General features: G+C 42.7%; 1 non-coding gene across 1 annotated transcript; it reads left to right on the top strand.

Moving 5' to 3' along the window:
• The first annotated feature begins 16317 nt into the window (after positions 1 to 16317).
• On the top strand, positions 16318 to 16424 carry LOC138097265 (U6 spliceosomal RNA). The gene has a single exon (XR_011146465.1). It is a non-coding gene; the product is annotated as a U6 spliceosomal RNA (small nuclear RNA).
• The last annotated feature ends 235 nt before the right edge of the window (positions 16425 to 16659 follow it).

The raw sequence follows: 16659 nt of genomic DNA, 5'->3' as shown, positions 1-16659 counted from the left end.
AAGAGGAACCTCAGATTACATGGCAGCATTGCTGTAAGAGGTTCCTGTTGCCGTTGTGCAGGTTGGCCGAGTTTCCATAAATGCTTTCATTCTTCTTTTGGGCTGCTTCACAGGCTTCCACCCGTGTTTATCTGCATCCTCCTGTTCTTCAGAACGTTCTCAGTGCTGATAGCTCCGTTGGTAAAGAAACTGCCTGCAGTGGAAGAGACCCCGGTTCGATTCCCGGGTGGGGAAGATCCACTGGAGAAGGGATAGGCTACCCACTGTAGTATTCTTGGGCTTCCCTTGCGTCTCAGCTGGTAAAGAATCCTCCTGCAGTGTGGGAGACCTGGGTTCGATCCCTGGGTTGGGAAGATCCCCTAGCGAAGGGAAAAGCTACCCACTCCTTCTGGCCTGGAGAATTCCATTAACTGTATAGTCCATGGGGTAGCAAAGAGTCGGACACGACTAAGTGACTTTCACTTCAGGAAAGAGAAATGCTTTTCGATACTGCTACTGAAATTTATATTTATTTCTTAGCATTTTACAATTTCAGATGATTACTTTAGGAAATATAACTCCATGTCTCAAAATATGACAGTCTTGTACATCACTGTAACTACAGGTCAGGACTCATTAATAGATGGTGAAATCAATGTAGTGGATAAAAACCACAGTTTTAAAAAAATGAAAGTAGAAGAGACATCAGAAAGTACCAGTTAGGGTAAACATTGTTTTGTGTAACTTGGTTACAAGTGTATACATACACATTTGCACATGTGTATAAAGGATCACAGTATAAATTCATTTCTTACTGAGGGTTTTGTTCAAACCATTTTCAGAACACTTTTAGATGAGGCTTATGTAAAGGTCATCCCTCTGTTACTGGATATGAAAGAGCATGACGTAAGCAAAGCCTGGATCCTGTGCAGTGAAAGCAGAGGTTTAACCCTGGGCTCGGAGTCGAGGTAAGATGTCAGCCACTCTGCAGAGTGGGCCGGATAACTAGGTGCAGTAGGTACATGGAGGCTGATGAAGGAGGAGGCCGAGAAGATCCGAACCTGTTCACGCTCCTGTTCACTGATACTTGTTTGTATCAGTGCTGCTGTAATGGTGCCATGGGATTTGCAGTAATTTGGCTAATTTGTATGAAGATAAAAGTTCTATCATGTTCCTCAATGGAATCATGTCATTTGCAGAGAACAATCTTTTCCTGTCGCCCCTCTTTTCAAACTAATGTCAGAATATAGTTTCTCATTCCAGTTTTAGTCCTTTGACCCTTTCCCTTATGGTGGTTATCAGTATTTTCCAATAAGACTTGTGATTGAAAAGCACTTAAAACTTTCAAGAATAGATGATGGATGTGAAGTCGACCATCACTTTGAAATACAACTAAAGATGCTTACTCCTTGGAAGGAAAGTTATAACCAACCTAGACAGCATATTAAAAAGCAGAGACATTACTTTGCCAACAAGGGTCCGTCTCGTTAAGGCTATGGTTTTTGCAGTAGTCATGTATGGATGTGAGAGTTGGACTATAAAGAAAGCTGAGCGCTGAAGAATTCATGCTTTTGAACTGTGGTGTTGGAGAAGATTCTTGAGAGTCCCTTGGACTGCAAGGAGATCCAGCCAGCCCATCCTAAAGGATTAAAGGCAGGAGAAGGGGACGACAGAGGATGAGATGGTCGGATGGCATCACCGACTCATTGAACATGAGTTTGAGTAAGCTCCGGGAGTTGGTGATAGACAGGGAAGCCTGGTGTGCTGGTGTGCCTGGTGTGTTCTTAGAGTAACATCCTGGGAGAAGGAAATGGCAACCCATTCCAGTATTCTTGTCTATCCAGGAACCTGACAGGCTATAGTCCATGGGGTCGCAGAGTCAAACATGACTGAGCTTCTAACACTAACTTAATGTAACTTTTAACAGTCTCTCCCTTTTTAATTATTTTTTAAAAAGACTTATTCATTTGTTTGGCTGTACTGGGGCTTAGCTGCAACATGTGGGATCTAGTTCCCTGACCAGAGATGAAATCCCAGTCCCTTACACGGGAGCGTGAGGTCTTAGCCACTGGACCACCAGAGGAGTCCTACGTGACAGCCTCTCGGTGCTCCCCTTATTTGGCTGCCCAGATACAGTATAAAGGATGAGAAGACAACTAGACAGAAATGATGTCTCTTCCCTCACTGAGCGCAGCTCTTTGGTCTCTTGGCTGTGGATTCCCGCGCAGGAAAGCGCACACACTCTGTGCTTTCAGAAGATTGAAAGTTTGGCTGCCACCAACTCACCCTCCCTGCTAAATACTTCTGTGTCCAAACTGAGACAAATCCTAGTTTAAAGGCCTGGGGCCAGATATCACTGTCTTCTGCCGCTATCTTAATTTAGAGAGAATCGTTGATGGGAGCACCCCAAAACTGTCTCAGTTTTTTTTTCCTTCTTCTTTTCCTAATAGAGTTCAGAAATGAAAGAAAGGGAGAAAAGGTATCTAACATCGGTATCCAAAAAACAGTCCCCAGCAAAAGACTGCTGGCTTTAAGAGGCTTGGGCCAATCTGTATCATTATCAAATGGTTTTCCTTCTGTAAACAGTTTGGACACATTAGTTGCAACAGAGTCTAAATATTTTTGCAATACAAATAGAGGATATACTGTCTCTTTTTTTACCCACAAAAGGCTTTGATAGAGTTGGAAATCCTGAAATTTTTTGAGTTACAGAGCTTCCTGTTTTTACCTTTTTAAAGCTGAGAAATTAACACTAGGTGGCAGCAGAGGCCCATATTTGGTGAATCTGATAGCTTCCTAAGACTTCTATGAGTTTGTGGATAAAGGTTAAACCAAGTGAAGTGAAGTCGCTCAGTTGGGTCCGACTCTGCGATCCCATGGACTGTAGTCTACTAGGCTTCTCTGTCCATGGGATTTTCCAGGCAAGAGGACTGTAGTAGATTGCCATTTCCTTCTCCAGGGGATCTTCCTGGCCCAGGGATCGAACCCAGGTCTCCTGCACTGCAGGCAGACGCTTTACCCTCTGAGCCGCCATTTCTCCAGTTGTGAAAGAAAGATCTGCTCCATTCATCTAGATTCATCGACCCAGGGACTGAACCGACTTACGCCATTGGAAAAGAACAGCTATCTGAAGTCCTGCCCGTCACCTCCTCGACTATGAATGTTTCCCACACATCATGGCTCTCTCTCTCCCTGCCTCATTATGTCCTTTCAATCAGAGATCAACTTTGGGTTGGCAAACGTTTACTACGTCTCAATACATTAATATTTAAATAAATTTTCTTGAAGGACTGATTCTGTTTTTCCATCCATCCACTTCACAAGTATCTGTTCGGTTTCAGACACCGTGCTACTTTCTGTAGAAGCACACTTGTTCATGAGACGTGATTCCTTCTGTTTCATGATCTTAACATGTAGTGTGCACTATGCTTATTGTAATGAGGGTTTCCTGGGTTGGAAATTTGGAGTGGTGGGAATGGCAGCTGTGAATCTCAAGACCTGTGTTCCCACTGCAGCTTTTAAAAAAATATATTTATTTTTAATTGGAGAATAATTGCTTTACAATATTATGTTGGTTTCTGCCACACATCAGCATGAATCAGCGATAAGTATACCCATGTCCCTTCCCTTCCCTTCCCTCCTTCCCACCTCATTCCACCCCTCTAGATTGTCACAGAGCACCTTATTTGAGCTCCCTGCGTCAAACAGCAAATTTCCACTGGCTATCTAATTTCGCATGTTTCAGTGCTACTCTCTCAACTCATCCCACCCTCTCCTTAACAGAAGAGGCTCGTAATGGAAACACGTGAAGCAAATGAGTGTTATGATTTGCTTTATGAAGACAATTTCAGTGAAATTCTCTAGAAAGACATTTTGCATATGAAGCACATTGGACTGTTCCCTTACACAAAGAATTGTCTCCTCTCTCAATTATGTTTTCTTGAACCCCTCCGCCTTCTAGAGCTTCCATTTATCTTCCTATGTCAGTAGAGTCACAGTGTAAAGGGTTTTGATTCAGTCACAGCTGACTCTACCACAACTGGAAGTGATCAGTGAATCTAAGAGGGCTGGAAATTGGGCTTGGGGGCCGTGAAGCCAGGGGGAGTGTTAAAATACAGAGGCCCAGGTGAATTTGAACTTCACTTGGAACATACAGGTTGTTCATCTGAGGTTCAAATTTAAGTGGGGATCTTATATTTTTGTTTGCTGAATCTGGTGATCCTTGCCTAGGGTCACGCTTAAATTATACCCTGAGATGATTCCAGCTGCTGGCTCCAGCGGGCCCCCCGCTCTGGGCTTGGGATGCCATCCTTCCAGATCTCTACCAGCTCCGACTCTGAGGTCTCACCTGGAATCTGTTCCTCATGGCTTCTTCTTTGTATCACCTGTCCCCAGTGAGGTCCTGGGGTCAGTAGCCATATACCAAAGGAAAGGTGCCTTAGTGTCTCACTTGTAATCTGGGAAATCCAAGTCAAAATGGATTTGGTGAGACGACACACAGTGGTAAGAGCCTGGGCGCCGTGGCCAGACTGCGTGGACTGCGTCTCAGCTTGCCTGTGTCCTTGGCACTGTGCCTCGGCCTCTTCCTCGTGAAGCATGAGTAGCAGTGCTTACCCCAGTGGGATTACTTTGAACAGCTTGTCTCTAAATTTCCAGTATTGCTTCAGAGTTCACACACTCTGGCACAGAGCTCTTTCTGCCCCCCTGGCAGGGTCTCCTGAGGAATTAGGGGACTCCTGTGCTGTGTGCCTAGTCACTCGGTTGTGTCCGACTGTTGGGAACCCTATGGACTGTAGCCCACCGGGCTTCTCTGTCCCAGGGGAGTCTACAGGCGAGAATACTGGGGTGCGTAGCCATTCCCTCCTCCAGGGGATCTTCCAACCCAGGGATCGAACCCAGGTCTCTCACGTTGCAGGCGGATTCATTACCATCTGAGCCACCAGGGAACCCCTGGCTCCCTGATAATCAGCCTCCCCGCCACGCTTTACTTTGAAACCCTCAGGACTCAATTCGTTATATTCTGTAGCGTTGTTTATGCCAAGACAGAAAGGTAATGAATGCATTCACTCAGGTGATCAAGGTCAGCAGTGACAGCGCCGAGTCATGTTGACAGTGTGATGCGATAATGTGAGGAATTTCACCTGTATGGCCGTCCTCTCCCTAATCCACAACCCCGGTCTCATTTATGAGAAGAACATCAGACCGATGCCAGCTCAGGAACATCCTATGAAATACCTGGCCTGGACTCCTCAAAATTGTCAAGGTCATCAAAAACAAGGAAACTGAAAACCTGTCACAGCCCAGAGAAGCCCGGGGAGGTATGATGACTAAATGTAACTGTAACTTGGGATTCTGGGTATCAGCCTGAAACAGGAAAAGGACATTGGGGAAAAACTATGGCGATTTGAGTAAAGTATGAGTTTTAGTTAATGTGTCAATCAATACGTAAGTGACAAAGTACCATGTTACTGTGTGGTGCTAACAAGCAGGGGAACTGTGGGGGCTGTATGGGAACCATCCGTAGTAACTGCAATTTTTCTCTAAGTCTCTTCTACAATAGAGAGGTTATTTCGGGACTTCCCTGGTCATCCACTGGTTAAGACTCCACAGTTCCAGTGCGGGAGATATGGGTTCAATCCCTAGTCAGGGAAGTAAGATCCCACGTGCTTTGCAGCCACAAAAAAGAAAAAAAAAAATTATTATGATCTAAAATAAAAGTTATTTAAATGATTTCAGTAAGGAACTTTAAATTTCTCTCAGCAGGAGTAATAACTTTCCTCCAAAACTGTTCATAAGACGTAAGACACAGTTGGAAGATGTGCCGTACTCCGTTTTCTACCAGCCTCTTCTTAAGACTGCCTGTTTTACGTGCACATACAATCCACATTGTCATCATTATCGTGATTTCAAATGACGTGTGCTGACATTGCTAAGTAACTGAATTAATTTCTTAAGTAACCTTGATAGTTCCCTCAATTCTTAGTTTGATATTTTAAGATCAAAGAGTCATCAGAAGATAAGTGGCCCAGTAGTTAGGACTCCTTGCTGAGGGGGCGGGTTCAATCCCTGGTTGGGGAACTAATATCCTGCAAGCTATGTGGCATGGCCAAAAAGTAAAATAAAAAATAAACACATTGAAAAATAAAAGAGTAGTCTGAAAGGAACTCCCAAGCACTGTTTAATATATAGTCTCAGTATATATTAATAATTGATCTTTCCAGGGTAGGCTGCAAAGCCAATTAATCACTCTTAGAAATAAGGATAAATTTTTGAAATAGCATCCATCCCTATTACTACCTTGATTTTATTTAATTGAGTCACTGTGTTCAGAAATGGCAGAACCACACACTCATGGTGGACTGGCACACACACACACACACAAAATATTTTTCAACCTATCAGACTGGCAAAGATAAAAAAGTTGGAAAAAAACCAATGTTGGCTAGCATGTGAGAGAGCATGCAGCATTATATAACATGAACGGGAGTGGTAATTGGTGCAACCTTATTAGAAAACAATTTGTCAGTAGCTTTCAAACTGTTGACTCTCCAACCCTTAGACTCAATGTCATTTTTTGAAATTTATTCCACAGATACAGTTACACAAATGCACGAAAATGCTTGTATGAGAATATTTATTTTCACATTATTATAGTGGAAAGGAATTAGACAACCTAAATACTCATCAATAGGGGACTGATTAAATTGTGATGTGTTCATATGGATAATGTTATGCCACCACTGGAAAAATGGGTATATCTTGCCTTTTCTCCTTTGCCTTTTGGTTCTCTTCTTTTCACAGCTACTTGTAAAGCCTCCTCTGACAGCCATTTTGCTTTTTTGCATCTCTTTTTCTTGGGGATGGTCTTGATCCCTGTCTCCTGTACAATGTCACGAACCTCTGTCCATAGTTCATCAGGCACTCTGTCTATTAGAACTAGGCCCTTATATCTATTTCTTACTTCCACTGTATAGTCATAAAGAAATTGATTTAGGTCATAGCTGAATGGTCTAGTGATTTTCCCTACTTTCTTCAGTTTAAGTCTGAATTTGGCAATAAGGAGTTCATGATCTGAGCCACAGTCAGCTCCCGGTCTTGTTTTTGCTGACTGGATAGAGCTTCTCCATCTTTGGCAGCAAAGAATATAATCAATCTGATTTCAGTGTTGACCAGATGGTGATGTCCATGTGTAGAGTCTTCTCTTGTGTTGTTGGAAGAGGGTGTTTGCTATGACCAGTGCATTTTCTTGGCAAAACTCTATTAGCCTTTGCCCTGCTTCATTCTGTACTCCAAGGCCAAATTTGCCTGTTACTCCAGGTGTTTCTTGACTTCCTACTTTTGCATTCCAGTCCCCTGTAATGAAAAGGACATCTTTTTTGGGTGTCAGTTATAGAAGGTCTTGTAGGTCTTCATAGAACCGTTCAACTTCAGCTTCTTCAGCGTTACTGGCTGGGGCATAGACTTGGATTACTGTGATACTGAATGGTTTGCCTTGGAAATGAACAGAGATCATTCTGTTGTTTTTGAGATTGCATCCAAGTACTGCATTTCAGACTCTTGTTGACTATGATGGCTACTCCATTTCTTCTGAGGGATTCCTGCCCACAGTAGTAGATATAATGGTCATTTGAGTTAAATTCACCCATTCCAGTCCATCTTAGTTCGGGGATTCCTAGAATGTCGACGTTCACTCTTGCCATCCCCTGTTTGACCACTTCCAATTTGCCTTGATTCATGGACCTGACATTCCAGGTTCCTATGCAATATTGCTTTTTACAGCATCCGACCTTGCTTCTATCACCAGTCACATCCACAGCTGGGTGTTGTTTTCACTTTGGCTCCATCCCTTCATTCTTTCTGGAGTTATTTCTCCACTGATCTCCAGTAGCATATTGGGCACCTACCGACCTGGGGAGTTCATCTTTCTGTGTCCTATCTGTTTGCCTTTTCATATTGTTCATGGGGTTCTCAAGGCAAGAATACGGAAGTGGTTTGCCATTCCCTTCTCCAGTGGACCACATTCTGTCAGACCTCTCCACCATGACCCACCTGTCTTGGGTGGCCCCACACAGCATGGCTTAGTTTCACTGAGTTAGACAAGGGTGTGCCCGTGTGATCAGATTGGCTAGTTGTTTGTGATTGTGGTTTCAGTCTGTCTGCCCTCTGATGCCCTCTCTCAGCACCTACCGTCTTACTTGGGTTTCTCTTACCTAGGATGTGGGGTATCTCTTCACAGCTGCTCCAGCAAAGCACAGCCACTGCTCCTGACCTTGGATGTGCGGTAGCTCCTCTCAGCCACTCCTGCAGCCTCCGCTCCTGCAGAAACATATAAGCATCTGAATGCAGAGTTCCAAAGAATAGCAGGGAGAGATAAGAAAACCTTCCTCAGTGATCAGTGCAAAGAAATAGAAGAAAACAATAGAATGGGAAAGAGATCTCTTCAAGAAAATTAGAGCTCCCAAGCGAACATTTCATGCAAAGATGGGCTCAATAAAGGACAAAAACAATGGACCTAACAGAAACAGAAGATATTAAGAAGAGGTGGCAAGAATACACAGAACTGTACAAAAAAGATCTTCACGACCCAGATAATCACGATGGTTATCACTCACCTAGAGCCAGACATCCTGGAGTATGAAGTCAAGTGGGCCTTAGAAAGCATCACTACAAACAAAGCTAGTGGAGGTGATGGAATTCCAGTTGAGCTGTTTCAAATCCTGAAAGATGATGCTGTGAAAGTGCTGCACTCAGTATGCCAGCAAATTTGGAAAACTCAGCAGTGGCCACAGGACTGGAAAAGGTCAGTTTTCATTCCAATCCCAAAGAAATGCAATGCCAAAGAATGCTCAAAGTACCACACAATTGCACTCATCTCACACGCTAGTAAAGTCATGCTCAAAATTCTCCAGCCACGTTTCAGCAATACGTGAACCATGAACTCCCTGATGTTCAAGCTGGTTTTAGAAAAGGCAGAGGAACCAGAGATCAAATTGCCAACATCTGCTGGATCATGGAAAAAACAAGAGAGTTCCAGAAAAACATCTATTTCTGCTTTATTGACTATGCCAAAGCCTTTGACTGTGCGGATCACAAGAAACTGTGGAAAATTCTGAAAGAGATGGGAATACCAGACCACCTGACCTGCCTCTTGAGAAATCTGTATGCAGGTCAGGAAGCAACAGTTAGAACTGGACATGGAACAACAGACTGGTTCCAAATAGGAAAAGGAGTACGTCAAGGCTGTATATTGTCACCCTGCTTATTTAACTTCTATGCAGAGTACATCATGAGAAACACTGGGCTGGAGGAAACACAGGCTGGAATCAAGATTGCCGGGAGAAATATCAATAACCTCAGATATGCAGATGACACCACCCTTATGGCAGAAAGTGATGAGGAATGAAAAAGCTTCGTGATGAAAGTGAAAGAGGAGAGTGAAAAAGTTGGCTTAAAGCTCAACATTCAGAAAACGAAGATCATGGCATCTGGTCCCGATCACTTCATGGGAAATAGATGGGGAAATAGTGTCAGACTTTATTTTTGGGGGCTCCAAAATCACTGCAGATGGTGTTTGCAGCCATGAAATTAAAAGATGCTTACTCCTTGGGAGGAAAGTTATGACCAACCTAGATAGCATATTGAAAAGCAGAGATATTCCCTTGCCAACAAAAGTCCATCTAGTCAAGGCTATGGTTTTTCCTGTGGTCATGTATGGATGTGAGAGTTGGACTGTGAAGAAAACTGAGTGCTGCAGAATTGATGCTTTTGAACTGTGTTGTTGGAGAAGACTCTTGAGAGTCCCTTCCCTTGGACTGCAAGGAGATCCAACCAGTCCATTCTAAAGATCAGCCCTGGGTGTTCTTTGGAAGGAATGATGCTAAAGCTGAAGCTCCAGTACTTTGGCCACATCATGCAAAGAGTTGACTCATTGGAAAAGACTCTGATGCTGCAGGGATTGGGGGCAGGAGGAGAAGGGGACGACAGAGGATGAGATGGCTGGATGGCATCATTGACTCGATGGACGTGAATCTGAGGGAACTCTGGGAGATGGTGATGGACAGGGAGGCCTGGCGTGCTGTGATTCATGGGGTCACAAAGAGTCGGACACGACTGAGCGACTGAACTGAACTGAATTGAACTGAACTGAAGCAACTTAGCAGCAGCAGCAGCAGCACTCTCTCCCAAACTCCCCTCCCATGCAAGCTGCCACATAATTGGACAGAGTTCCATGTTCTATGCAGTACGTCCTTATTGGCTATCCATTTTAAATATAGCAGTGTGTATATGTCTGTCCCAAAGTCACTTAACTGTCCTTTCCTCCCATCTGGAAGGATACACTATTAGAAAGAATGTTCTCTGGAGAATAGGCCAGAAGTGGCTTGGAATGGAAAATATTTTACTTTTTAGTTTTTTGGACTATTTGATTTTTGTATGTTACTTTGACTTTTTAATGTACCAGAAAACAAGTTAAATATTATAAAGCTTCCCTGTCAAAAACAAAACAAGCAACTTTTTTAAATATAAAAAGAGAAGTTTTTGTTGGCAGCTCCATGCTTGACTGAGAAGAATTTTGTGTATTGGAGACATCCGGGAGCAAACGACTCTAGCTCCTCAATTTTGTTTTAAACAAAATCGCTACATCTGGGGGAAAATGTTTACACGGCTCAGAAGGGTACACACCCAAAGAAGAGGTGTGTACACTGCATGCGTTCGATTGAGCAGATTTATTACTAGGTAAATTCTACGGGTGTGTTTCATGTTTCAGATGCAATATCAAGTTTGTTCTCAGTAATTGGCCTGAGGTAATTAACTTAAAGGTTAATAACTTTGTTAATAGGTCGTGTCCGACTCTTTGTGACCCCGTGGACTGTAGCCCACCAGGCTCCGCCGTCCATGGGATTCTCCAGGCAAGAATACTCGAGTGGGTTGCCATTTCCTTCTCCAGGGGATCTTCCCAACCCAGGGATTGAACCTAGGTCTCCCGCATTGGAGGCAGACGCTTTAACCTCTGAGCCACCAGGGAAGTGCTGTTAATAGGTAGTGACAACTAAATTCAGATTTTGAAAGTCCTTCCCTAGAGAGTTTTGGCATCACGTACGTTACAGTTCTTAAAATGATCATGCTGCTGAAGAAAACTTGACTCTTCTTCCCAAATAGTCTTGAAAGACCATCATAAAGATTAAGAGGAAAGAGAGATTTGATCTCAAGCAGGCTAGCTGAAATCTGAATTCAAGAAGTTTGGAGCAATTTGGAGCCAATAATGATAATATATTAAGTATAAAAGACATGATCAAGAGCTTATATTTATGGCAGTATTTTAATTTTGTAAAAACAAACCAAAAAAAGCACATACACACATTTAAAATTGTGGACTACAATTCCATTTCCCACCCCAGACCCTCTGCCTTCGGGCTGTGGGGTGTAGTGAGGACTCGGGCCTCCAGCCTTGGGGAGGTGCTTGGCAGCAGCCCCGCAGGCTCCCTGGCCCCAAGAGAAGATGGGGATAGGGGTTGAGCAGGTAAGCTGGGGCGTGCGTGCTCACTCACTCGTGCCTGACTCTTTGTGACCCCGTGGACGGTAGCCCACCAGGCTCCTCTGTCCATGGGATCCTCTAGGCAAGAATACTGGAGTGGGTTGCCATTTCCTCCTCCAGGGGATTTTCCCAACCGAGGGATCAAACCCACATTCTTGAGTCTCCTACATCGGCAGGCAGATTCTTTACTGCTGCACCACCTAAGCTGAGTGGGGGCATTTACCTAAAAGAGCGATTAGTAGTGGTTACCAAAAGCAAGGAGAAGTGGAGATTGGAGGGGCAACCACTAAATCCGCTCACTGTGGGAAGCAGTCATTAATGAGAGTTGACCTACGAGTATGTATTTGGGGGTAGGATCTGTTGTTTTTATTTTTAAAAAATAACGAAATGTCTTTAAGTTGTGATTCTTTTTTAAAAAATATTTATTTCTATTTATTTGGCTGCACCACCTTAGTTGGACTTCCTTGGTGGCTCAGACGGTAAAGAATCTGCCTGCAATGCAGGAGACTTGGGTTCAAACCGTGGGTTGGGAAGACTCCCTGGAGTAGGAAATGGCAACCTACTGCACTGTTCTTGCCTGGAGAATCCCACGGACAGAGGAGCCTGGTGGGTTACAGCCCGTGGGATTGCAGAGTGGGACACATGGAGCGACTCTTTCTTTCAGACCTTAGTTGCAGCATACAGGTTCTTTAGTTGCGGCATGTAGGATTCGGTCCCCGACCAGGGACTGAACCCATGCCCCTGCTTTGGAAGTGCGGAGTCTTAGCCACTGGACCACCAGGGAAGTCCCAGGATCCATTGTTTTTAAAGGTTGTTTTTTTTTTTTTTTCTAGTTTTACACTGAGATATAATTGACATACTAGCACTCTATATGTTTAAGGTGACCAGCCTTATGATTTGACTTACGTACATCATGAAATTATCATCACAGTAAGTTGAGTTTCATCTCATTTAGATATAAAATCAAAGAATAGGAAAAAATATTTTTTCTTGTAATGAGAACTCAGGATTTACTCTCCTAACTTACATATATAACCTTCAGTTCAGTTCAGTTGCTCAGCTGGGCCCTACTCTTTTTCATGTTGTACGTTACATTCCTGGTGTTTATTTGTCTTGGGGCTTCTCTGGTGGCTCAGTGGTAAAGAATCCACCTGCCAGTGCAGGGGACTCAGGTTCAGTCCTTGGGTTGGGAAGATCCTATAGAGAAGAGCATGGCGACCTACTTCAGTATTCCTGCCTGGGAAACCCCATGGACAGAGGAGCCTGGCGGGCTGTGGGGATCACTTGGGGTCCCAAAGAGTCAGACATGACTTAGTGCTAAACAACAACAGCTTATTTGTCTTATATCTGGTTTTAAAGTTTTAAAAGAAAACCTCTATCTATACCGTTCAGCTGAAGACCATCAAAACCACACTTGTAGGTGAACACGGGATTATTTTCTGTTGCAGAGAGGGAGACTTCTCACCCTGGGTCCTGGGGTGTCTTGGTGAGAGGCTGCTCCAAGGACCCTCTTATAGGATTTGCACTTGTTTAGTTGAGTTTGATGTGAGTTCATGGAAGTGGAGGTTAGCTCTTGGTTGGATGTTTTGTTCCTGTCAAAAGCGAAAGGGTAATTCTATGATTTGATACATTTATAATAAAACTCAATGAGAGGGAGGAGAGGCCAGAGTGAGGTGATACTTGGTAAAGAAGCAGCCATCACTCATATTGGCTGGGAGAGGGTCATGATTGGTATTTGGGGGCTTGAGTGGTGTTCAGGTTTTATCTGTGTTCAGACAGGATTCCTGGGTGATTTTGTTTCCGTCTTGTTCTACGTGGTCACAGAGTGGCCCTGTCCAGTGTTAATGTGACATTGTCTGTGTTCACCAAGAGAACAACAAGACCTCAATCGAGTCAGACCAACCTTTGGCTGTAAGGAACTGTTTTCCTCTGTCTTACTCACAATTATAATAAATTTTGTCAGACTGATGCCTGCCCCCTGCCCCGCCACCCCCCACCCCCTGCCCGCATCCTTTTCTTGGGTACACTGTGCAGCATGTGGAATCTTAGTTCCCTGACAAGAGGTTGAACCTGTGTCCCCTGCATTGGAAGTGTGGAATCTTAACCACTGGACTTGCAAGGAAGTTCCTAATGCCACTTTCAAAGTAACCAAGTTTTTATCTACTCAATCAAATCCTTAGAAAGTTGGTAGCTTTTCTTATTCTCAAGAGTTGTTTTTTTTTTTTTTTAACTAATGGTATATAAAAGGGCCACAGAGCAAAATGTTTTCCATAATGATCCCTTAACCTTTAATCAAGGGTCATATAATAATCAGATGACAGCAAGAAAGGAACACAAGACAAACAAAAACACACTATGATGCTATGCATTTTCTGTGTTACGTGTATATATCTATAAGTGTATAGAGAACTTTCTGGAAGGACATACGTCAAGCCAATAACTATGGTTACCTTGAAACAGCAGGGAGACCAAGACTGGCGGCAATAATCAAAGGGAGCCTCACTTTTTTAAAAAGAGACTCTTATTAGTCTCCAGCTCACAGCATAGTTGAGTGGGACGTACAGAAAGTTCTCATATGCCTCCTTTGCCACACGTATGTAGTTTCCTCCATTACCAGCGTCCCCCGCCAGAGTGACGCATTTATTTTAAAAAATGAACCTACACTGCGACATGTTATTGTGAAGGCAAGCAAATTTATATTTTATTGGATCATAATTAATCTTCTATTTGTTACATGTTCATGCCTCAGTTTTTCTTAAATCCCTCCCTTTTGAAACATTTTAAATTTTTTCAAATATTCACAAAGGTAGGATAGCATAATGAACTCTCACATACTCCTCACCAGCCTTCACAATTGTCAACACCCACCGATCCCGTTTTTATCTCTATTCTTGACAACCTACCCCTCCCACCTTGCCACAGGATTGTTTTGATACCAATTTCAGACATCATATTGTTTCATCAATAACACTTCAGTATGTATCTTTAAAAGATAAAAATTCTCTTGTGTAAGCTAGCCATAGTACTTAACACTTTTAACACTGATTCCTAAATATTCAGTTACTTTTCAAATTTCCTAAAATTTTGTCACAGATGTTTATTCAAATCAGGATGCAAACACTTATTGCCATGTCTCTTAAGCCTCTGTTAATCTGATAGTATCTGCAGGTTTCCTCCCTTTTTCATCCTTGCGATTTTTCTGTGGGAGAGCAAATTGTTTTTTCTTCCAATCATCAAATGAAGTGTTGTCTCTTTGCAAATTATCTGTAGAAGGAAATATGTCCTAGAGGGTTTTCTACATTCTAGATTTTGCTGATTGTATTCATTCGATTCATCCTGGTAGTTAGATTTAGAGTAGAGTTTCCAGATAAAATACAGGAAAGTGAAGTCGCTCAGTCGTGTCCGACTCTTTGCAACCCTGTGGACTGTAGCTTACCACGCTCTTCCATCCATGGGATTCTCCAGGCAAGAATACTGGAGGGGGTTGCCATTTCCTTCTCCAGGGGATCTTCCTGACCCAGGGATCGATCCCGGGTCTCCTGCATTTCAGGTAGACGCTTTACCCTTAACTAAACAATATTTTTTAGTGTGAAAGTGCTCGCTTGTGCAATATTTTATCATCTTGTGTTTTTTTTGCTGAGTTTGACAATCCTAATCTAGAGTTATCACATTTATGCTTGGGTTTTTGGCAAGAATACATTCAATTTAGTGTTGGGTACTTCTATCAGGAGACACGTAAGATCTGGTTGTTTCTCTTTTTTTGTGGCGTGAGAAATGACACAGGGGTCCATATTTATGTTACCGTTTATATTAAAACTATTTCTCACCATAGGCAGTTGGATGCATCCCTTGATAAAATAGCCCCTCAGCTTTTCACCTGATGACTTTTGGCAGCTAATGATCATTGCCCAGAATAATTTATTAGGGCTTGCAGAATATTTATTCCAGGGCTATCATTCCTTCTGCATTGATAAGCTGGCATTATTCTGTAAAGAACTTACTCTTCGGTACAGTTTATGTAGGAAAGTTAAGCTTTTTCCTTCAGGCAGAATTTTGCAAGCATCTATGAGAGACCCTTACAAATCTAACAATAAAATCTTGCTAAAGATTTAGATAAGTTACAAATCCAGTAAATCAAAATATTCACTAAGGTAACAGTTTTAAAGCATTTCTAGATGTTAAAAATCAAACATATACCTTTAGAAAATCAGAACTCTTCAGCATTTGAATGTTGACAGCACACTTAAATTAGTTAAATCTTCCTAAGGATCACAATTAAAATTAGATTTTAAATCGTCTAGTATATCAGTTTATCTGAAATGGTTGAAAGCACTGAAGACTGAATAAAGCTTCTAAAAAGAAGCACAAAGTTATACAGCTTTTCACACTAGATTTGACACACTCTGTATTAAAACTTTCTCACCATCTATATGTTTATTACTTATGGCTTTCTAGACATGCAGACTCACTTACCACTTAAGGGGATCTGAGTAAGCATTGCCAGTTTCCTGCCACAGCAACCGGCCAGGAAAGGCAGCCAGAACTTCCAAGGGTGGGAACTTGGATCCACCAAACCCCAAATGGCCAAGCCCAGGCCTGTGTCTGGCTCTCAAGTCCACATCTTCAAATTGCAGCTAATTATAAATTTGTTAATCCAGAGCATCATACATTCTTGGTCATCTATCAGATTTCATCCTCTCGAATCTTTACTTTCTGATGTAGGTAGATGGAATTTGGCAACACTTCTCATCCTCCCCACGTGAGCTGTAGCCAACTTTCCTGCTGCCTATTAAGAACTCATTGGAGTGCTCGCTTCGGCAGCACATATACTAAAATTGGAACGACACAGAGAAGATTAGCATGGCCCCTGCGCAAGGATGACACGCAAATTCGTGAAGCATTCCATATTTTTATGACCCAGAGAGATGTTATGGGGAGGGAGGTGGGAGGGGGGTTCATGTTTGGGAATGCATGTACACCCGCGGTGGATTCATGTCAATGTATGGCAAAACCAATACAGCATTGTAAATTAAAATAAAGTAAAATAAATAAATTAATTAAGTAATTAATTTAAAAAAAAAAGAACTCATTGGATTCTGTACTTTTTTGCTTCTATATCCACTCATCAGCACCCATTTCATGGTTTG

This window comes from Capricornis sumatraensis, chromosome 20 (assembly GCF_032405125.1).
Source record: "Capricornis sumatraensis isolate serow.1 chromosome 20, serow.2, whole genome shotgun sequence".
NCBI lineage: Eukaryota > Metazoa > Chordata > Mammalia > Artiodactyla > Bovidae > Capricornis > Capricornis sumatraensis.
The sequence above is the reverse complement of the archived record's forward strand: the minus strand, read 5'-3'. Positions and strand labels throughout refer to the sequence as shown.